The sequence below is a fragment of the Cervus canadensis genome, chromosome X (genome assembly GCF_019320065.1).
Source record: "Cervus canadensis isolate Bull #8, Minnesota chromosome X, ASM1932006v1, whole genome shotgun sequence".
In the NCBI taxonomy this organism is placed as follows: Eukaryota; Metazoa; Chordata; class Mammalia; order Artiodactyla; family Cervidae; genus Cervus; species Cervus canadensis.
Window position 1 is genome coordinate 146,154,926 of NC_057419.1, and position 23,347 is coordinate 146,178,272.

Sequence of the window (23,347 nt, forward strand, 5' to 3'; positions counted from 1 at the left end):
ATGGAAAGCTTTTGATTTCTCCATCAAATCTGAAGAAGAGTCTTGCTGGGTAGAGTATTCTTGGTTGTAGGTTCTTCCCCTTCATCACTTTAAATACATCATGCCATTCCCTTCTGGCTTGTAGAGTTTCTGTTAAGAAATCAGCTGATAGCCTGATGGGAGTTCCCTTGTATGTTATTTGTCATTTTTCCCTTGTTGCTGTTAATATTTTATGTATGTCTTTATTTTTGTCAGTTTGACTACTAGGTGTCTCGATGTGTTCCTCTTTGGGTATATCCCGCTTGGGACTCTGTGATTCCTGGACTTGGTTAGCTATTTTCTTTCCCACGTATGGGAAGTTTTCAGCTATTATCTCTTCAAATATTTTCTCGGGTCCTTTCTTTCTCTCGTCTCCTTCTGGGACCCCTATAATGTGAATGTTAGTGTTTTTTAATGTTGCCCCAGAAGTCTCTTAGGCTGTCTTAATTTCTTTTCATTCTTTTCTATATTTTGTTCCATGGCAGTGATTTCCACCATTCTGTCCTCCAGGTCTTTTATCTGTCCTTCTGCCTCAGTTATTCTGCTATTGATTCCTTCTAGTGTATTATTCATTTCTTCTGGGTCTTTGGTAAACATTTCCTATGTCTTCCCGATCTTTGCTTCCATCATTTTTCCAAGATCCTGGATCATCTTCAGTATCGTTACTCTGAATATTTTTTCTGAAAGGTTACCTATCTCCACTTCATTTACTTGTTTTTCTGGGGTTTTATCTTGTCCCTTCATCTGGGACTTAACTTTCTGCTTTTTTTAATCATGATTGACTTTCTGCAATATGGTTTTTGTTTTAGCCACTGTGAGACTGTGTTTCTTCTGTCTGCCGTCTGATGGATGAGGCTAAGAGGCTTGTGTAAACTTCTTGATGGGAGGGACTGGCAATGGGAAAGATTGGGTCTTGCTATGGCGGACAGGGCCTTGCTCAGTAAAGCTTTAATCCAGTTATCTGCTAATGGGTGGGGTTGCACTCTTTCCCTGGTAGTTGTTTTGCCTGAGGCGACCCAGCCCTGGGGTCTATGGGCTCTATGGTAGGGTTAATGGTGAACTCCAAAGGGTTTACAGCAAGGGGGACCTTCCAGTGTCCCTGTCCCTGTGTTGAGACCCTCCTGACCCATGCCTCCGCAGGAAGCCCACCAACACTAGCAAATAATTTTGGTTCAGTCTCCTATGGAGTCACTGCTCCTCCCCTCTGGGTCTTGGTGCATGCAAAATTTGGTTTGTGCCATCCAAGACTGGAGTCTCTGTTTCCCTTAGTCCTATGGAAAGCATATAACCAAATCCCACTGGCCTTCAAAGCCAGATTCCATGGGGAATCCCAGTCCCCTTGTTGGACCCCCAGGCTGGGAAAGCTGACATGGGGTTCAGAACCTTCACAGTAGTATGAGAATTTCTTTGGTATTATTGTTCTCCAGTCTGTGGGTCACCCTGGCAGGTATGGGATTTGATTTTACCATGATTGTGCCCCTCCAACCATCTTGCTGAGGCTTCATCTCTGTCTTTGGATGTGGGCTATCCTTTTTTGGTGGGTTCCAGCATCCTTCTCCCCAGTCAGCTCAACTGGTTGAGAATCTGCCTGCAGTGCAGGAGACTTGGGTTCAAACCTTGAGTCAGGAAGATCCCCTGGGGAAGGGCATGGCAACCCACTCCAGTATTCTTGCCTAGAGAATTCCATGGACAGAGGAGCCTGGTGGGCTATAATCCATGGGGTCACAAAGAGTGGGACATGACTAAGTGTCTAACACACACAGCATCCTCATGTTGATGGTTGTTTAACAGTTAGTTGCAAGTTTGGTGCTCTCACAGGAGATGAGTGCACATTCTTCTACTCTTCCATCTTGAACCAGAAGCCTAGTAACTTCTAAGAAGGCTTTCTTATCTCTCTTTGCTATCATCTGGAATTCTGCATTCAGTTGGGTATATCTTTCTCTTTCTCTCTTGCCTTTGGCCTCTTTTCTTACATGCTTTATTTTTTTATTTTTTTTAATTTTTTTATTAGTTGGAGGCTAATTACTTCACAACATTTCAGTGGGTTTTGTCATACATTGATATGAATCAGCCATAGATTTAGAAAGATGGCCTCTTTTCTTTTCTCAGCTATTTGGAAAGCCTCCTCAGACAATCACTTGGTCTTCTTGCATTTATTTTTCTTTGGGATTGTTTTCGCCACCTCCTCCTGTACAATGTTATGAACCTCCATCCTTAGTTCTTCAGGTACTTTGTCTATCAAGTCTAGTCCCTCGTATCTATTCATCACCTCCACTGTGTAATCATAAGGGACTTGATATAGGTTGTGCTGGAATGGCCTAGTGATTTTCCTGTATTCCTCAATTTAAGCTTGAATTTTGCAATAAGGAGACCATGATCTGAGCCACAGTCAGCTCCAGATCTTTTTTTCCACTTTGCTAACTGTACAGAACTTCTCAATCTTCTGCTGCAAAGAACATAATCAATCTAATTTCAGTAGTGACCATCTGGTGATGTCCATGTGTAGACTTCTGTCTTGGGTTGTTGGAAAAGGGTGTTTGCTATGATCAGCATGTTCTCTTGACAAAACTCTATTAGCCTTTGCCCTGCTTCATTTTGAACTCCAGGGCCAAACTTTCCTGTTATTCTGGGTATCTCTTGACTTCCTACTTTTTCATTCCAACCCCCTATGATGAACTGGACATCTTTTTTTAAGTGTTTGTTCTAGAAGGCATTGTATTTCTTCATAGAACCAGCTTCAGCTTCTTTGACATCAGTGGTTGGGGTGTAGACTTGGAATACTGTGGTGTTGAATGGTTTGTCTTGGAAACAAATCGAGATCATTCTGTTCTTTTTGAGACTGCACCCAGGTACTGCATTTCAGATTCTTTTGTTGACTCTGAGGGCTACTCCATTTCTTCCAAGGAATCCTTGACCACAGTAGTAGATATGATGATTATCTGAATGAAATCTGTCCATTCTCGTCCATTTTAGTTCACTGATTCCTAAGATGTTGATGTTCACTCTTGTCATCTCCTGCTTGACCACATCCAATTTACCTTGATTCATGGACCTAACATTCCAGATTCCTGTGCAATATTGTTCTTTACAGCATCAGCTTTACTTTCACCACCAGACACATCCGCAACTGAGCATCGTTTCCGCTTTGACCCAGCCGTTTCTTTCTTTCTGGAGCTATTAGTAATTGCCCTCTGCTCTTCCCCAGTAGCATACCTAGGGGGCTCACTTTCTGGCGTCATATATTTTTGCCTTTTCATACTATTCATGGAGTTCTCAAGGCAAGAATACAGGAGTGGTTTGCCATTTCCTCCTCCAGTGGGCCATAATTTGTCTGAACTCTCCACTATGACCTGTCTTGGGTGGCCCTGCAAGGCAGGACTCATAGCTTCATTGAATACAAATATTTTAATTTAAGCTTCTGGTGTCTATGTGCAGCTAGTGGTAATAGAATGTTCACATTCTCATGAGCCATTTTACTTTCTAACTGCAGGAGTATAGATCTTTTGTCTCCTAAAGTAGGTTTATTTCTAGATATTTTATTCTTTTTGATGCTTTTGTAAATGGGATTGTTTCCTTAATTTCTCTTTCTGACCTTTCATTGTAAGTGCTGTTGTTGTTCAGTCGCTAAGTCACCCTGAATCTTTGCGGCCCCATGGGCTGGAGCACACTGTGGGGTCTAACTCATCCCCATTGAGTCAATGATGCCATCCAACCATCTTATCCTCTGTTGTCCCCTTCTCCTCTTGCCCTCAATCTTTCCCAGCATCAGGGTCTTTTCCAATGAGTCAGTCTTTTTTGTTCCAGCATTTTTTATTGATGGCAGTCTAGCACTCAGTCATGATTTTGGTGCTCCATCAAGAAGAGGGTGAGCATCCTTCTACTCTGCCATCTTGAGACCAATCCCTGCTTCACATATTTCTAACCTGCTTGGTATGTGTTGCTCCACAGACACATCTTAAGACACAAAGCCTCTTAACCCAGCAGCAGTCTCTGTTTAGCATAATTTTCAGACCTTGCTTTTGTAGTCCTCTCTCAGCCATAAACGTTCTCTCTTTTATCTTCATTTCAGTAACATTTGCCTTACATATTTATGTGCTCCAGGGTTAGATGCTTATATATTTACAAAAACTATATCCTCTTGATGAACTTACCCATTTATAATTAGCCTACTTCTAATCTTCAGGCAGTTTTTGACTTAAAGTCTATTTTTTTTTTGGATATACATGTATCCATTCTCCCCCAAGCTCCCCTCCCATCCAGGCTGCCACATAACATTAAGAAAATCCATTCAGGCACTCTGAGTCTTTTGACTGGAGAAATTTAACCTATTTAGAGTTAATTATAGATAGGTAAGGACTTTCTGGATTTGCCAGGTGGTACTAGTGGTAACATTGGAAGGACTGATGCTGAAGCTGAAACTCCAATACTTTGGCCACCTCATGCGAAGAGTTGACTCATTGGAAAAGACCCTGATGCTGGGAGGGATTGGGGGCAGGAGGAGAAGGGGACGACAGAGGATGAGATGGCTGGATGGCATCACTGACTCGATGAGCATGAGTTTGAGTAAACGCCAGGAGTTGGTGATGGACAGGGAGGCCTGGCGTGCTGCAATTCATGGGGTTGCAAAGAGTCGGACACGACTGAGCAACTGAACTGAACTGAACTGAACTAGTGGTAAAGAACCCACCTGTCAATGCAGGAGATGTAAGAGACTCAGGTTTGATCTCTAGGTTGGGAAGATCCCCTAGAGGAAGGCATGGCAACCCACTCCAGTATTCTTGTCTGGAGAATCCCATGGACAGAGGAACCTGGTGGGCCACAGTTCATAGGATTACAGAGAGTAGGACGTGACTGAAGCAACTCAGGATGCACACATGCATGCACAGAGTCTTACTATTGCCATTTTGTTCATTGTTTTGTGATGATTTTAAAGTTCCTTTGTTTCTCTCTTGCTGTCTTCCTCTATGATTTGATGACTTTTGACAGTGCAGTGCTTTGATTCCTTTCTCTTTATCTTTTGTGACTCTGCTAGAGTTTTCTTTTTTTTTTCTTTTAGTTACTATTGTTGTTTTAGTTGCTAAGTAGTGTCTCTTTTGTGACCCCATGGACTGTAGCCCACCAGACTCTTCTGTTCATGGGATTTTCCAGGCAAGAATACTAGAGTGGGCTGACATTTTCTTCTCCAGAGGATCTTCCCAACCCAGGGATCAAACCCATGTCTCCTGCATTTCAGGCAGATTCTTTACAACTGAGCCACCCACTATTAGGATTATATAAAACAATTTATAAAAATTATAAAAGTCTAATTTAAGCTGATAGCAACTTAGTTTCAACTGCATACAAGTTCTATACTTTTACTCCTCAACCCATATTTCATGTTATTGATAACACAATTTACATCATTTTTATAATGTGTATCTGTTGTCAACTATTGTAGCTGTAATTATTTTTAACTCTTTTAACTTTTAAAAGTCATTTAAGCATCACTGCTGCAGTATTAGAGTATTTTGAATTTAACTACATACTTATCTTTACCATTCAGCTTTATACTTTCATATGTATCAATGCTATTAATGAGCATTCTCTAATTTCAACTTGAAGAATACCCTTTAGCATTTCTTGTAAGGCAGGTCTAGTGGTGATAAACTCCCTCAGTTTTTGTTTGCCTGAGAAAGACTTTATCTCTCCATGTCTGGGGGACATCTTTACCAGGTATACTATTCTTGGTTTGCAGGGTTTTTTTTTTTTTTTCTTTCAGAACTTTGAATATGAATATATATCATCTCACTCTCTCCTAGTCTATAAGGTTTCTGCTAAGAAATCCACTGATATCCTTATGAGATTTCTTTTGTATATTATGAGTTGTTTTCTCTTGCTTCTTTCAAAATTCTGTCTTTGACTTCTGAGAATTTGATTATAATATGTTTGCTGTTGTTGTTCGATGGCTAAGTCATGTCCAGCTCTTTGAGATCTCATGGGCTGCAGCACACCAGGCTTCCCTGTCCTTCACTGTCTTCTGGAGTTTGCTCACATTCATATCCACCCAGTTGGTGATGCTATCTAGCCATTTCATCCTTCTCCTTTTCCCCTCAATCTTTTCCAGCATCAGGGTCTTTTCCAATGAGTTGGCTCTTCGCATCAGGTGGCCAAAGTATAGTATGTTTGGGTTTAATCTTCTTTTGGTTGATCCTGTTTGATGATCTGAGTTTCCTAGATCTGGATGTTGTGATTTGGAATTTCAGCTATTATACTTTTAAATAAAACATCTTCCGCCTTTTCTCTTTCTTGTTCAGGGAGTCCAATGTGTTTATTAGTTTATTTGATGAGGCCTCATGTTTTACAGGATGAAGCTTCCCTGATAGCTCAGTTGATAAAGAATCCACCTGTAATGCAGGAGACCCCAGTTTGATTCCTGGGTCGGGAAGGTCTGCTGGAGAAGGGATAGGCTACCCACTCCAGTATTCTTGGGCTTCCCTGGTGGCTCAGTTGGTAAAGAATCCGCCTGCAATGAGGGAGACCTGGGATCAATCCCTGAATTGGGAAGATCCCCTGGAGAAGGGAAAGGCTACCCACTCCAGTATTCTGGCTTAGAGAATTCTATAGATTGTATAGTCCATGGGTTCACAAGAGTCGGACACGACTGAGTGACTTTTACTTCACTTCACTTCTTCTTCACTCTTTTTTATTCTTTTTTCCTCTTGACTAGATAATTTCAAATGGTCTGTTTTTGAGTTCACAGATTCTTTCTTTCATTCGATCAAACCTGCTGTTGAAGTTCTCTATTGCATTTTTCATTTCATTCATCATATTCTTCAGCCCCAGAATTTGTTTTGTTCTCTTTTTATGATCTTTTCCTTCATTGTTGAATTTCTCATTTTGTTCTTATGGTTTTTCTGACTTTGTTGAGTTGTCTATGTTCTTTTATAGCTTTCTAAGCTTCCTTAAAACAATTATTTTGAATTATTTGTCAGGAAATTTGTATATCTACATTTCTTTAGGGCAGGTTACTGGGAAATTACTGCATTCTTTTGGTGGTGATATGTTTCCATGATTTTTTTTTTTTTATATTCCCTTGAATACTTGCATTGCCTTCTTTGTATTTGAAGAAACCATCACTTCTTCTGGTCTTTACTAACTGACTCTGGGAGAAAAAGATCTTCACCAGTCAGCCTCACTAGGGACTCTGGGGCCCTCTCGGATCTTTCTGATGGATTTATCCACTCCATTCCTCTAGTTCCTTCTGGAGGGTAGGGGAGTTTTAGTCTCAATCCTGCAAAGACAGGCCAAGTACTGAGGGTCTCCCATTTATTTTGCTAGAGCAGTGCCCTGAAGCTTTCAAGATTATGTACCTTCTCTCGAACCAGCAGAGTTGAGCCGGCTAAATTCATGTACTTGTGCATGGTCTGCAGAAGCTTACATGTACCTTTTATGGGGCAGGCACAGGGCACTAGTTCTGGGGAGGATGAGGGATGCATGGAGTTCTGGAGGTACCTGTGGACCAGTTGGTGGAGTCTGCAGGTGATGTATCCTCCTAGGTTAGTGTATAGGCCTCTTGGTGGATTCCATGAGGTGGCTAGTAGACTCCATGACTTTTTGTTGAATTCTATACATCAGTTCCTCTGAGTCCCTATTCCTTTTCCCTGCTCCTTGCTGCCTCCTGACTACTCACTCTGCCAAAATCCTAAATGTTATGGGTGGAGTGAAAATAAAGTGGTCCTCTGGAGCAGCTAGAGAAGCCAGATACTCACTTCCCCTCCATGAGAAAACTCTCAGGCCAAGGGGATCTCTCTTGGCACTGAGCTGTGCTCCCTTTAGGGGAGTGATACTCAGATAAAGTAAGACTGTTCCTATTCTCATCAATGACTTGATTCTTGGATTTTTGCTCCAATGAGGTGCTGGAACCTCTCTATGGACTTCTGCATGCCCACAAAGGTATTCTTGTCATGGGTGATTGTCAAAAATCTGTGTTTCTGTTGGAGGGAGGAGAGCTAAAACCCCTATTTCACTGTCTTGTTGACGTTATATTCTTGAGCTAGGCTTTTAAACCTGGTTTGTCTCAACCAAATGTCATTTTCTTTGCACTCTATAATGCCACCTTCTTTGTTAATTATATCCGTGTAGAATATGTGTACGAAAATTAAACACATCTTTTCATTTTATTATACCAGATCAGGAGCTTTCAACACAAATGACCCTTCCTTCCTTGAAGTTCTTTCCTACCTTAGCCTCAATCAAACTTCATTTTCCTGGTTTCCCTCCTATCAATGTGTCTATTTCCCAGTCTCTTTTACTAGGTCCCTCTCTTATACCTGATCCTTCAATGTTGGAGTACCCAGAACTCTTCTGGACACTTTGCTTTTCAGTTCTACACACATGTCTTAAGAAATGTCATCCACTCTTGACTTTAATTACCACCTGATATGCTGATGACTTCCCCCTTTGTATCTCCAGCATACACCATTTTCTAAGCTCCATAATATATCTAATTGCATACTCTACATCTGCATATTTCAAGTTCAATATGTTGAAAATTGAACTTTTTTTTCCCCTGAAAGCTTCTCATCTTCTGGGGTTTCCAAACTCATTAAATGGTAATGGTGCTGTGAGCACACTTAGTCGTGTCTGACTCTTGCAGCTCCATGAACTGTAGCCCACCAGGCTTCTCTGTCCATAATATTTTTCAGGCAAAAATACTGGATTGGGTTGCCATTTCATCCTCCAGGGGATCTTCCAGACCCAAGGATGGAACTTGCATTTGTCAGTGTTTCCTGCATTGCAGGCAGATTCTTTACTTGCTAAGCCTTCAGGGAAGCTTCATAAATGGCAATACTATCCATTCAATTGCTTAAGCCATAAGCTTATGAATCAGTCTTATTTTCTCCTTTTTCTTCATCCCATATGTGTGTATTTGTGTTATTCACTCAGCCCTGTCTGATTCTTTGTGACATCATGGACCGTAGCCTGTCAGGCTCCTCTCTCCATGGAATTCTTCAGGCAAGGACATTGGAGTGGGTAGCCATTTCCTATTCCAAGGGATCTTCCTGACCCAGGGATTGACCCTGGGTCTCCTAAATTGCGGAAAGTTTCTTTACCATCTGAGCCACAAGAGAAGCCCATCTCATATATCTGCTTGCAGTGTGACAGACCAGGGTTCTCTCCCTGGATTGAGAAGATCCCCTGAAGAAGGGAATGGCTATCCCATATATACAATGGATCAAAAAAGTTCTGTCAATTTTACACTCTTTAAAAAACTCTCCAATTTATTAACTTTCCTAGGTCTCCAAAACCATACCTACTAACCACAAAGTTATTAATAATGCTTAATTGTACTACTCCAATACTTTCTTAACTAGTTCTTAACAATATTTCCTCTACATAGCAAAAAGTTAAAAAAAATAATTCAAATTTGATTATGTCATTAACTTGATTTTCATTTTTCTTTGTGGCCCCCTAATTACTATATCAAATTTCTTAACATTGTCACGTCACTGCCTAGTTCTCTCCTATTTCATGTCTTACATTCTCCCCTCACTTTATTCCAGGAATTTTGGCCTTCTTTCATTTCCTTGAACATGCTAAGTTTTCTCCTGCTCAGGCATTTGCCCATGTTGGACTATCTAATCAATCCTCTTCACATAGCTTACTCCAGCTCATTCTTTAGATATGTTAACTATAACTTATGGCTCTGGTCCCTTGAAGACGACATCATGCCCTCATTATTCACTTCGATAGCATTCAATGCTCTCACTACTTAGTTTAGTTCAGTTGCTCAGTCATGTCCGACTCTTTTCTAAATCCAGCTTGAACATCCAGAAGTTCATGGTTCAAGTCCTGTTGAAGTCTGGCTTGGATAATTTTGAGCATTACTTTACTAGTGTGTGAGATGAGTGCAATTGTGCAGTAGTTTGAACTTTCTTTGGCATTGCCTTCCTTTTGGGATTGGAATGAAAACTGACCTTTTCCAGTGCTGTGGCCACTGCTGAGTTTTCCAACTTTGCTGGCATATTGAGTGCAGCACTTTCACAGCATCATCTTTTAGGATTGGAAATAGCTCAACTGGAATTCCATCACCTCCACTAGCTTTGTTCATAGTGATGCTTCCTAAGGCCCACTTGACTTAACATTCCAGGATGTCTGGCTCTAGGTGAGTGATTATACCATCGTGGTTATCTGGGTCATTAAGATCCTTTTTGTAGAGTTCTTCTGTGTATTCTTGCCGCATCTTCTTTATATCTTCTGCTTCTGTTAGGTCCATACCATTTCTGTCCTTTATTGTGCCCATCTTTGCATGAAATATTCCCTTGGTATCTCTAATTTTCTTGAAGAGATCTCTAGTCTTTCCCATTCTATTGTTTTCCTCTATTTCTTTGCATTGATCACTGAGACAGGCTTTCTTATCTCTCTTTGCTATTCTTTGGAACTCTGCATTCAGATGGGTATATCTTTCCTTTTCTCTTTTGCCTTTAGCTTCTCTTCTTTTGTCACCTATTTGTAAGGCCTCCTTAGACAAACATTTTGCCTTTTTGCATTTTTTTCTTGGGGATGATCTTGATTACTGCCTCCTGTACAATGTTGCAAAGCTCTGTCCATAGTTCTTCAGGCACTTTATCTATTAGATCTAATCCCTTGAATCTTTTTTGTCACTTCCACTGTATGATCATAAGGGATTTGATTTAGGTCATACCTGAATGGTTTAGTGGTTTTCCCTACTTTCTTCAATTTAAGTCTGAATTTGGCAATAAGGATTCCATGATCTGAGCCGTAGTCAGCTCCCAGTCTTGTTTTTGCTGACTGTATGGAGTTTCTATATCTTTGGCTGCAAAGAATATAACTGATCTGATTTTGCGATTGACCATCTGATGATGTCAAATACATCAGAAATACAAAGGTCCACATGTACAGTCTTCTCTTGTGTTGTTGGAAGAGGGTGTTTACTATGACCAGTGCGTTCTCTTCGCAAAACTCTGTTACCTTTGCCCTGCTTTGTTTTGTACTCCACAGCCAAACTTGCCTGTTACTCCAGGTATCTCTTGACTTCCTACTTTTTCATTCCAGTCCCCTATGATAAAAAAAAGAACATTTTTTTTTTTTGGTGTCAGTTCTAGAAGGTCTTGTAAGTCTTCATAGAACTGTTCAACTTCAGTTTCTTCAGCATTACTGGTTGGGACATGGACTTGGAGTACTGTGCTATCGAATGGTTTGCCTTGGAAAAAAACAGATCATTCTGTCGTTTTTGAGATTATACCCAAGTACTGCATTTTGGACTCTTTTGTTGACTATGAGGTCTACTGCATTTCTTCTAAGGGATTCTTGCCCACAGTAGTAGATATAAAGGTCATCTGAATTAAATTCGTGCGTTCCAGTCCATTTTACTTCACTGATTCCTAAAATGTTGATGTTCACTCCTGTCATCTCCTGCTTGACCACTTCCAATTTACCTTGATTCATGGACCTATCATTTCAGTTCCCTATGTAATATTGGATCACAACAGATTGGAAAATTCTTTAAAAAGATGGGAGTGCCACCACCTTATCTGTTTCCCAAAAATCCTGTATGCAAATCAAGAAGCAACAGTTAGAACTGGACATAGAACAATGGACTGGTTCAAAATTGGGAAAGGAGTACATCAAGGTGGTATGTTGTCACCCTGCTTATTTAGCTTATGTGCAGAGTACATCATGAGAAATGCCAGGCTGGATGTATCACAAATTGGAATCAAGATTGTTGGGAAAAGTATCAACAACCTCAGACATGCAGATGATACCACTCTAATGACAGAAAGGGAAGAAGAACTAAAGAGCCTCTTGAGGGTGAAAGTGGAGAGTAAAAAAGCTGGCTTAAAACTCAACAATTAAAAAACAAGATCATGGCAGATGGTCCCATCACTTCAAAGCAACTAGAAGAGAAAAAAATGGAAGCAGTGACAGATTTTGTTTTCTTGGACTCCAAAATCACTGGGAACATGAAATAAAAAGACACTTGCTCCTTGGAAGGAAGTTTTAGTCTCTTGGTCGTGTCTGACTCTTCGTGATCCCCATGGGCTATAGCCCACCAGGCTCCTTTGTGCTTGGAATTCTCCAGGCAAGAATACTGGAGTCAGTAGCCATTCCCTTCTCCAGGGGATCTTCCTGACCCAGGGATCAAACCCAGGTCTCCTGCATTACAGGCAGATTCTTTACCATCTGAGCCACCAGGGAAGCTATGACAAACCTAGACAGTGTATTAAAAAGCAGAGACATCATTTTGCTGACAAAGGTCCATATAGTCAAAACAATGGTTTTTCCAGTAGTCATGTGTGGATGTGTATCTTGGACCATAAAGAAGGTTGGAGGCCAAAGAATAGATGCTTTCAAATTTTGATACTGGAATAGACTTTTGAGAGTCCCTTGAACTGCAAGGAGATCAAACCAGTCAATCTTAAAGGAAATCAACCCTGAATATTCACTGGAAGGAGTTTTGCTGAAACTCCAATACATTGTCCACCTGATGGGAAGAGCTGATTCACTGGAAAAGACCCTCATGCTTTGAAAGATTGAAGGCAAAAGGAGAAGGGAGCAAGAGAGGATGAAATAGTTGGATGGCATGACCGATTCAATCGACATGAATTTGAGCAAACTCTGAGAGATAGTGGAGGACAGAGGAGCCTGGCATGCTGTAGTCCATGGGGTCGCCAAGAGTGGGACATGATTTAGCAACTAAACGACAACAAAATCTATTTGCCTACCAGCACCATGGCTATGTGTAGCCATTTGACTGAAAAATAATAAATCATCAAAAGTTGGATGCTGCAAATGCTTGGTACGTTATGAGAAGCACTGTTCTATTGCAGGTGGAAAGAAATGGCATGTCCTTGGTGTGATGAGAAATTTCACTGCTATGTGGGATAAACAGTTCAGTTCAGTTCAGTTGCTCAGTCGTGTCTGACTCTTTATCATCCCATGAACCGCAGCTTGCCAGGCCTCCCTGTCCATCACTAACTCCGGGAGTCCACCCAAACCCATGTCCATTGTGTTGGTGATGCCATCCAACCATCTCATCCTCTGTCGTCCCCTTCTCCTCCTGCCCTCAATCTTTCCCAGCATCAGGGTCTTTTCAAATGAGTCAGCTCTTTGCATCAGGTGGCCAAAGTATTGGAGTTTCAGCTTCAACATCAGTCCTTCCAGTGAACACCCAGGACTGCTTTCTTTTAGGATGGACTGGTTGGATCTCCTTGCAGTCCAAGGAACTCTCAAGAGTCTTCTCCAACACCACACTTCAAAAGCATCAATTCTTTGGTGCTCAGCTTTCTTTATAGTCTAACTCTCACATCCATACATGACTACTGGAAAAACCATAGCCTTGACTAGAGAGACCTTTGTTGGCAAAGTAATGTCTCTGATTTTTAATATGCTGTCTAGATTGGTCATAACTTTCCTTCCAAGGAGCAAGCCTCTTTTAATTTCACGGCTGCAATCACCATCTGCGTGATTTTGGAGCCCAGAAAAATAGTCAGCCACTGTTTCCCCATCTATTTGCCAGGAACTGATGGGACCAGATACCATGATCTTTGTTTTCTGAATGTTGAGCTTTAAGCCAACTTTTTCACTCTCCTCTTTCACTTTCAACAAGAGGCTCTTAGTTCTTCACTTTCTGCCATAAGGGTGGTGTCATCTGCATATCTGAGGGTATTTATATTTCTCCTGGCAATCTTGATTCCAGCTTGTGCTTCCTCCAGCCCAGCGTTTCTCATGATGTACTCTGCATATAAGTTAAATAAGCAGGGTGACAATGTACAGCCTTGACGTAGTCCTTTTCCTATCTGGAACCAGTCTGTTGTTCCATGTCCAGTTCTAACTGTTGCTTCCTGACCTGCATACAGGTTTCTCAAGAGGCAGGTCAGGTGGTCTGGTATTCCCATCTCTTTCAGAATTTTCCACAGTTTATTGTGATCCACACAGTCAAAGGCTTTGGCATAGTCAATAAAGCAGAAATAGATGTTTTCTGGAACTCTCTTGCTTTTTTGATGATCCAGTGGATGCTGCCAATTTGATCTCTGGTTCCTCTGCCTTTTCTAAAACCAGCTTGAACATCTGGATGTTCACGGTTTACATATTGCTGAAGCCTGCCTTGGAGAATTTTGAGCATTACTTTACTAGCATGTGAGATGAGTACAATTGTGTGGTAGTTCGAGCATTCTTTGGGATTGCCTTTCTTTGTGATTGGAATGAAAACTGACCTTTTCCAGTCCTGTGGCCACTGCGGAGTTTTCCAACTTTGCTGGCATATTGAGTGCAGCTCTTTCACAGCATCGTTTTTTAGGATTGGAAATAGCTCAACCGGAATTCCATCATCTCCACTAGCTTTGTTTGTAGTGATGCTTCCTAAGGCCCACCTGACTTCACATTCCAGGATGTCCAGCTCTAGGTGAGTGAGTGGTCACACCTTCATGATTACTGGGTCGTGAAGATCTTTTTTGTACAGTTCTTCAGTGTATTCTTTCCACCTCTTCTTAATATCTTCTGCTTTTGTTAGGTCTACACAATTTCTGTCCTTTATTGAGCCCATCTTTGCATGAAATGTTCCTTGGTATGTCTAATTTTCTTGAAGAGGTCTTTCCCATTCTACTGCTTTCCTCTGTTTCTTTGCATTGATCACTGAGGAAGGCTTTCTTATCTCTCCTTGCTATTTTTTGGAACTCTGCATTCAAATGGGTATATCTTTCCTTTTCTCCTTTGCTTTTAGCTTCTCTTCTTTTCACAGCTATTTGTAAGGCTTCCTTAGACAGCCATTTTGCTTTTTTTGCAAATGGGATAGACAGCTTAGAAGTAATTCACAGCTGCTTCACCCAAGCTGATGTTGGAATCATTGATGGCTCAGACCAGCAGAACAGGATATGTCGCGACACTGACTGGAATGAGCTGCAAAGAGAAACTGTTCCATACTTAAATGGCAATGATTTTGTAGATATTGATAATGTGTTCGCTCCCTCTAGTGACTGTGAATTTTGAAGGAGAACAGGCGTTCTCGAGGTAATTCTATTTTGAGCACGAACAGGAGGAAAATGTCCCCAAGTCCACATATCCAGGAAAAAAGAAGCATAAACAGATGATCAGTGATACATTGCAATAATGTGAATGATTTTGATGTTGCCAAAGCAACAGTCACTGAATTTGTTTGTGAACTACAAAATAATATATCAGGATCCAATCCTGATAAGCAGAATGTAAATCCAAGATCTCTCAGATATGACTAGAGTTCTGTGTGATATAGGTATCTTATTTTAGCCCAACAGACATTTCTTGAGCCTCTAGTGTAAGAAAGATAGTTCATAATCCCGGCTCCATCTCTTCTTGGCTTCGTAATCTTTGTTGTCCATACTGTTGGGAGATTACATTAGATTATATAAATCATCAGTTCTATAATTCTAGGCTTGTTAACTGCAGGAACTGAAATGGAAATTGAAATCTTTACTACAGAAGTTCAAACTATCTAAAATCACGTATTATAAAAAGAGATTCCACTCTTCAATAACTTGGAGAAATGGTAACAGAACTTCTAAATTTGAAAATTATAAAATTATAAAGCCACCTATTTAAGTGGTTCTGCATACACTCTAGTGTGGATATCCAGAAGTACTTCAAAAAAAGAATTGTGTCCAACTTTCTGTGACCCCATGGACTGCAGCCCACCAGGCTTCCCCGTCCTTCACTATCTTCCAGAGTCTGTTCAAACTCATGTCCATTGTATTGGTGATGTCATCCAACCATCACATCCTCTGTCACCCCCTTCTCCTCCTGCCCTTAATGTTTCCCAACATCAGGGTTTTTTACAATGAGTCAGATCTTCCTATTAGGTGGTCAAAGTACTGGTGCTTCAGCATTAGTCCTTCCAGTGAATATTCAGGACTGATTCCCTTTAGGATTGACTGGTTTGATCTCCTTTTAGTCCAAGGCACTCTTAAGAATCTTCTCCAACACCACAATTCAAAAGCATCAATTCTTCGGCACTCAGCCTTCTTTATGGTTCAACTCTCACATCCACACAGACTACTGGAAAAACCATAGCTTTGACTATAGGACCTTTGTTGGCAAAGTAATGTCTCTGCTTTTTAAATACACTGTCTAGGTTTGTCATAGCTTTTCTTCCAAGGAGCAAATGTCTTTTAATTTCCTGGCTGCAGTCACCATCCACAGTGATTTTGGAGCCCAAGAAAATAGTATCTTTCACTGTTGGTTGGAAAATGTCTATTTGTTTTAACAACACCTTTGAGAATTTTGACTGGAAAGGGGAGGTTAAGTTTGTGTGCAGTTAGAGGCTTGGGGTGGTTTCTCTCATCTTGTATGTCTGCAGCCATGAAATTAGAAGACAATTGCTTCTGGGCAGGAAAGCTATGACAAATCTAGACAATGTGTTATAAAGCAAAGACATCACTTTGCCAACAGAAGTCCATATTATCTGGCTATGATCTTTCTTGTAGTCATGTACAGATGTGAGAGCTGGACAATAAAGAAGGCAGAATATGGAAGAATTAATGCCTTTGAACTGTGGTGCTTGAAAAGACTCTAGACAGTCCCTTGGAAAGTAAAGAGATCAAATCAGTCAATCTTAAAGGAAATCAATCCTGAATTGATTTGGAAGGACTGGAAGGACTGATGCTGAAGCTGAAGCTCTAATACTTTGGCCATCTGATGGGAACAGATGACTTATTGGAAAAGACCCCGATGCTGGACAAGATTGAAGGCAGAAGGAGAAGAGGTCGACAGAGGATGAGATGGTTGGATGGCATCACCGACTCGACGGACATGAGTTTGAGCAAGCTCCAGGAAATGGTGAGGGACTGGGAAGCCTGGTGTGCTGCAGTCCATGGGCTTGCAATGAGTTGGACACGACTTGGCGACTGAACAACAAAGAGCAAGTCAGCAGAGAGCCATTGAGACATGAGACAGACGAGTTTCTTAGTGGAGCTCAAGTTGGTAAGAAGGAATAGGGATATAAAAGGGATGAGGGAGTTTACAGTCAATGAGATTAGTTGATTATTATTACTACTACTACTACTACTCTGCAACTATCATTGAAAGGAATGGGAGAAAGGATTGTTGAGCGACCCAAAGCGGTTAAAAAATGTGGCGAAAGTAGAGGGAATTCCTGTCAGATGAATTCTTTCTTGTCTATGAAGTAACAGGTGACGCTACCTGCTGCGACTAAGCAGGGAGACGGTAGGTAAAGCTCAGCTCTTCATTGATCCTACCAACTCAATGCTGGGCTTTTGGTGGCCCTACCTTCTCTCGTTTTCTCAACGGAATAGCGCTTGATGTGGTTGATGATGAGAATTGTTGATGGGGCAGCCGACAGCGTAGGCGATAGGCCAGCCGAAACTACCACTCCCAGGATGCAGTGCGGCTCCTGGGAAGTACGAGGACTGGGAACACCGCCGGCTCCGCCCCGCCTCTCGCTCCCATTGGACGAGCGCTCACATTCCCAGGGGGCCGCGCGCGGGCGGGGCGCTTTTTTGCGGAAGCCGGCGGCGTCGGGTCTAGCCTCCTCTGGGAACGGGTAGCCTGCGACCCGGTGCTGACCCGAGCGGCTCTGTCCTGACGCGGCGAGTTCTCGCACGGTGCCCGGAGAGGTAAAAGCAGCGGGGAGAACGGGGTGGAAGGCGGGGAGACGACGGCAGGGGGACCGCAGAGATGCCCACGGGAAGGTGGAATTAGGAGGCAATGGAAGGGTGACTAGGGCTTCTCTGGTGTCGACAGTTCGAATGGTCAGACAGGTCCACTTTGGGTGAAGTGCGTTTTATGCAGCGAAAAAGGCCTCGAGCGAAAGAGTCCGAATGCGTCACAAGTTCTTACAGAAGGGAAAAAAAAATGTTAAGTTTTCCCTCACTTTGTATTCCACAAGACCCCTTTGTAGCTTTCGAATCTCTTGAGATTCTTGAATCTTCTAAAAACTCTCTACGCTCTAGTTTCGATGACGTCACTTTCTGCCTTACCTTTTACTTCTGGGTTTGTAACCCTCTGCGAGCCCTTCCTCCAAGGCCCAGTGTTGTCATTTCTTCTTCCTCAGTTCAAATAGGAACTCTCTCTCTCTGCCCAGACTTATTTCCTCAGCGTCAGACCTGTATGGTGACGTTCTTGTTATTACTATTGGCCGATATTTAACAAACCAAACGCATACTAGACTTTTGAGGAAATGCTTTACACCTCCCTCCTCCATAACGCTCACAAACAGTTATCTTTATGTTTTATGAATTGCTTTCAGCTACCTGTAACTTCATGGTCTCATCCTTGAGCCCAGAGGATACTGTCATGTTTGGGACATTCTTTCACTTTGAATAACTGTGACTGAAAGCAGAGCCACTCATATGTTTTACAAATATTTATTGAACAGCTAATATGAGCTAGATGCTGTTCTAACTGCAGGGGATATAGCTGGTAATAAGATAGATCGCTACTCTCAGTAGCTTACATATTTGTGAGTGTGTGGAAGGGGCCAACAGGAAGAATCAAGATGATGTTATATGGTGGTGGTGATGAATGCAAAATAGAACAGGTATTTTTTACTTGACAGGGTAATCTCCTGTCTTGAGAAAGTGACAAGGATTAGGTTGGGTCTCAGAGCATTACCCCAAAAGAATATTTGCAATACCAACAAGAATATTCTTGATCTGAGACCAGATTTCAGGATTTTCGTAAACATATCTTCTTTTTCTCCCATATAAATGATTGTTCTTCATTCTTCTGTCTCTTCCAAGGTTACTGCATCACAATTGGTGATTTTCTGTCATTTGCTTATTTCCTCCCTGAGAAGAGTTGAGGACTGCATTACTCTCAGCTCAACTCATTTATCTTACTTAGGGAGATAGCTTGGTAATCAAAATATTGTTCTTGCCAGGTCCTACTGGATATAAAGTTATCTACCATTTATGTGTGTGTATGAAAGTCACTCAGATGTGTCCAACTCTTTGTGACCCCATGAAGTGCACCAGGCTCCTCTGTCCATGGAATTCTCCAGGCAAGGATATTGGAGTGGGTAGCCATTCCCTTCTCCAGGGAGTCTTCCCCTCCCAGGGATTGAACCTGGGTCTCCAGCATTGCAGGCAGATTCTTTACCATCTGAGCCACCAGGGAAGCCCCCATAAAACCAAAAGATGCTCAGTGTTTATTAATTTATTAAATATTTGAGGGATTATTATATGTAAGGCACTGTGCTGGGTCTTGAGAACCTAGTGAGGATAAAACATACACTTTGACCTCTCTTCCAAGAAGAAATAATTGTATACTGAGGAAATTCCCAATATACAGTCTGACAGCTGCATTTTTTTTTCATTGTCCAAGATGAGATAATCACAAGAAATCTTCTGAGCAGTTGTGTACATTCTTAGATTATTCACTCTTAAATTTTATTGCATTTATTTGTTTCTTTCTGTCTTCCATATTGTACTCTGGCTCCGTTGAGTATAGCTATCCTTTCTCACTGGTCTTCATGCCTCCAATGTCTGCTATACTGAGTGCTTAGAACATGTGTTGAACTGAAATCAAAAGACTATTTGAGCAAATACAAAGTACTTAATTTATGCAAGGCCTTGTTTTTACATATGGCCATTATCCTTATCCCTAAATCGTCTCATTTGCCAAATGCCGACCGTTCCATCTCATCCAGCTAGTTCATGAACCTTCTCTAGCATGTTCTCACTTCTATGCCTTCTCTTGTTCCATGCAGTGTGCTCAGTCGCTTCAGTTGCATCCCACTCTTCATGACCCCATGGACTAGCCCACCAGGCTCCTCTGTTCATGGGATTCTCCAGGCAAGAATACCAGGGTGGGTGGCCATACCCTCCTCTAGGGGATCTTCCCCACCTAGGGATCGAATCCGGGCCTCTTGTGTCTCATGTATTGGCAGGCAGGTTCTTTACCACTAGCACCACCTTCCTGAGCACCTTCCATGTCTCCCTGCATTTAATTTAATGGGCCAGTTTAACAGTATGGCACATGATACAAGGGTGGAAAATTTAATTTTCTTAACATATACTCTGTGAAACATCCTGCTAATAAACTGTTGTAAGGATTAAACATAATACATCTCCATGCAGTAATACAATTAATGATACGGAATGCTTTCTTTTGATTTAGCATTGGCCATTACCAGGCACTATGTGGCAAGTTAATTTTTCTGTTTCTTTGTTCTGTTTGAATAGTTGCACTACCTTTATTCATATAGCACATTGTAATTACTTGGTTTCCACTTGATACAGACACCTTTCAGTATTATTTTCTGCTTAGCTTGAGATAGTTTATGTGTTAGTTATTTTTCCACACTGTCATTTTCAGACTACCAGATAAAAGTCTCAGCTCTTGTAAATCATTACTGCAAGAGATAAATTTTGTCTCTATAACAGATTTAAAAACACAGCAGGAATACAAGAGTGCTTGAGTCATGATTGTCATTATGATTTTAGGATGTGCCAACCTAATAGCAGCCAGACATGCTTCCAGTACATTAAAAATTAAGCACTGTTATTTTAGGGAATTTCTTGGCACCTATGCCTTTGTAATTCAAACGCAGCACTGAATTGTGTGCCATCACTCATTTAATGGGTATATGTGTAGATAATCCAGGATACTTTATATATTTTTAATGTTATCAAAATAAAAATAACAATTAAAAAAATTCTCTACCACCTAGATTTGAGTGTGACAAACACCGACTGATCCTTTTTCAATACTCAGTTCTCTGAAAACAACTTCAACTTCAATTTGAAGATGCTTCCACTGAGGTGGAGCATTTATATTGTTGCTGTGCTATTTTGTTAGCATTTTTTAAAAATGCAAGCAGCCTTTTACTTATAAATTGATATAACCCAAAAATTCCTTTGTAAGATTTTTGAAAGTCTGGATGCATTTTTTTCTATACATAAGGGTATTCATGACATTTCGCTTGTTAGGTCAACCAGTTGCATCTAATATAACCTTTAATTTAATGGACTGAAAGACCTTCACCACAATTTCTAATAATTCCTCTATGAGAAAAAACTGCATTCAGAATTCTCACTTGGATTCCCCAATAGTATATCTTTTTTTTGGGAGGGGGGGTAACCCCAGCAACTGAACCAAAAATGTTCTTTCCTTGGAACTTTCTAGGCAGAAGAAACAGGTCTTTTTAATTGGAGGTTGCCCTTCTGGTCCATTGTTCTAAGGACATGCCACTAATATGATTAAGGAAAGGGATTAGATAGAGGTTTTTGAGAGGTCAGGGAGGCAAGTTGGGGTGATAATGAATATGTAGAGGGGGGAGACTAGGAATGATTTGGGAGGCATGGTGAGTTTCCAAGATGGGGGTTTGTTGTGTCCTCAAAAAACATGTGTTGAATCCTGATGACCCCTGCTACCAGTGAATGGGACCTTATTTGGAAATAGGGTCTTTGCAGATATAATTAAGATGTAAGTTAAAATGAGGTCATACTGGAGTAGGTGTCCTTATGAGAAGAGATACAGAGACTCGCATGTGAAGACATGGATGCAGCAAGGAACACCAAGGATTTCTGGCAAACCCACCAGAAACTAGGAAGAGACAGGGAAGGATTCCCCTCTACTGATTTTAGAGGGAACGTGCACCTGCCAACATCTTGATTTGGGGCTTCTGGCGTCCAGAACTATAAGACAATAAATTTCTGTTGTTTTCAACTTTGCATCTTTTGGTATTTTGTCACAGAAGCCCCAGGAAACTCATTCAGGATTCTTAGCAGAAATGTAGTGGAATAGGGTTAATGGCTGTGGGACTAACTAAGGAGTGAGTAGGAGAACAGGGAAGAACTGTGGTAAGACGACTTTCCTTTATATTCCATTATCTTTTTTTTCTCTTCTTTCTATGGCTTAGAATTTAATTCTTTTTTTTCTTGACTATGATCTTATATAGTGCTTCATCATTTATCGGTCATTCACATACTCTTCATTATTAGCAGAACCATGTTTTCTGACTTCATATGCAATATTCTTTGTACCATAGTTGTTTCCATTATCCCAGTATTCCTTTAGATATTACAGATTCTGTTGAAAGAGGATTGTAGTGGGGGTACAATCAAGTGAGACTTGATTATAGGTGTGAGTTTTAGCAATATAGGAGAGAATAAGAAATGCTTGTTAGTGACATCTGAGAGGAAAAAAAGTTTCTGTGGCTTTCTACCCAGTATGTAATAGCCAGGCATTTTTAAAATTGAGGACTTTTTTAATTGACTAAAATGCTGTATGCATAGCTTCCATAGCTATCCTTATATTCACTGTTCCTAGTTATACTCCAAATAATGTCATCCCCCTTCTAGGTGATTTGTTATGCTTGTGCTTAGTTGCTCAGTCATGTCAGACTCTTTTGTGACCATATGGACTGTGACCTGCCAGGTTCCTCTGTCAATGGAATTTCCCAGGCAAGGATACTGCAGTGGGTTGCCATGTCTTCCTTCAGGGGATCTTCCCGACCCAGGGATGGAACCCTTATCCCCTGTGTCTCCTGCATTACGGATGGATTCTTTACCTGCAGAGCCGTTGGATCACACTTTATATAAACTTGAAGATTGCTGTCACATTCCATCTAAGTCTTTTTCATGTTTAATATTTCTAGTTCCTCTAGCCATTTTTCGGGTGATAACAGTCTCCAGGTCTCTCACCATACTTTGCACTTCTGTCTAGTCTTAATAGACTGTCCCAGAATTGAACTCAGTATTACGCATGCGTTCTAACCAACACAGGGTATAATGGCAAGAGTACTTAAAGAGATCAAGACACTCTGTTACTTAATGTAATTTTAAGATTTCATAAGCATAAGCATTTTAAGCAATTACCTCATAACCCTTCATAAAGAACTTATGGTCCACTAAGACCCTAGATATCTTTGTATTGTTGCTAAACTCAGTTTTCTTCTTGAAGGCTGCTACTTTTTAATCTTTGTCTCAGGAACCATATGATTTGTCATCTCTGTTTATCTTTTGTGTTTTTGTTCCACTCCACAGCATGTATCTTTGACCCTTGCCAATGGACTCCTTCCTTGTAAAAATTCAGTGACTGTTTTACAGTCTTAATACTGTCTATCAGTGAACAGAGCTGGGAGGTGACACTTGTTCCTTCTTGAAGTTTTTTTTTTTTTTTTTTCCCCTTTGGCTTCAAGATCACCACACTTTCCCGGCTTTCCTCTCACTTTCCTGGTTGGTCCTCCTCTGTCTTCTTTGTGGGTCTCTATTCATCTACCTTTGCCTCAACTATTTGGTATACCTTGGGTTTTGTCTTCGGTTTTTCCCTCAGCTTTAGTTATGCCTTTTGTTTTTTTCTGTATGCAATGTGTCTTCTGCAAAGAACGCATGTT

The 23,347-nt window shown here is 41.1% G+C and overlaps 1 protein-coding gene across 2 annotated transcripts in view; it reads left to right on the plus strand.

The window, feature by feature from the left end:
- Positions 1 to 17,490: 17,490 nt before the first annotated feature.
- VAMP7 (vesicle associated membrane protein 7) overlaps positions 17,491 to 23,347 on the plus strand; it is a 75,884-nt gene continuing 70,027 nt past the window's right edge. For both annotated transcript variants that reach the window (XM_043459154.1, XM_043459152.1), the window contains exon 1: positions 17,491 to 17,624. The gene's annotated coding sequence lies outside the window, so the exon portion shown is untranslated. The remainder of the gene's footprint in view (positions 17,625 to 23,347) is intronic.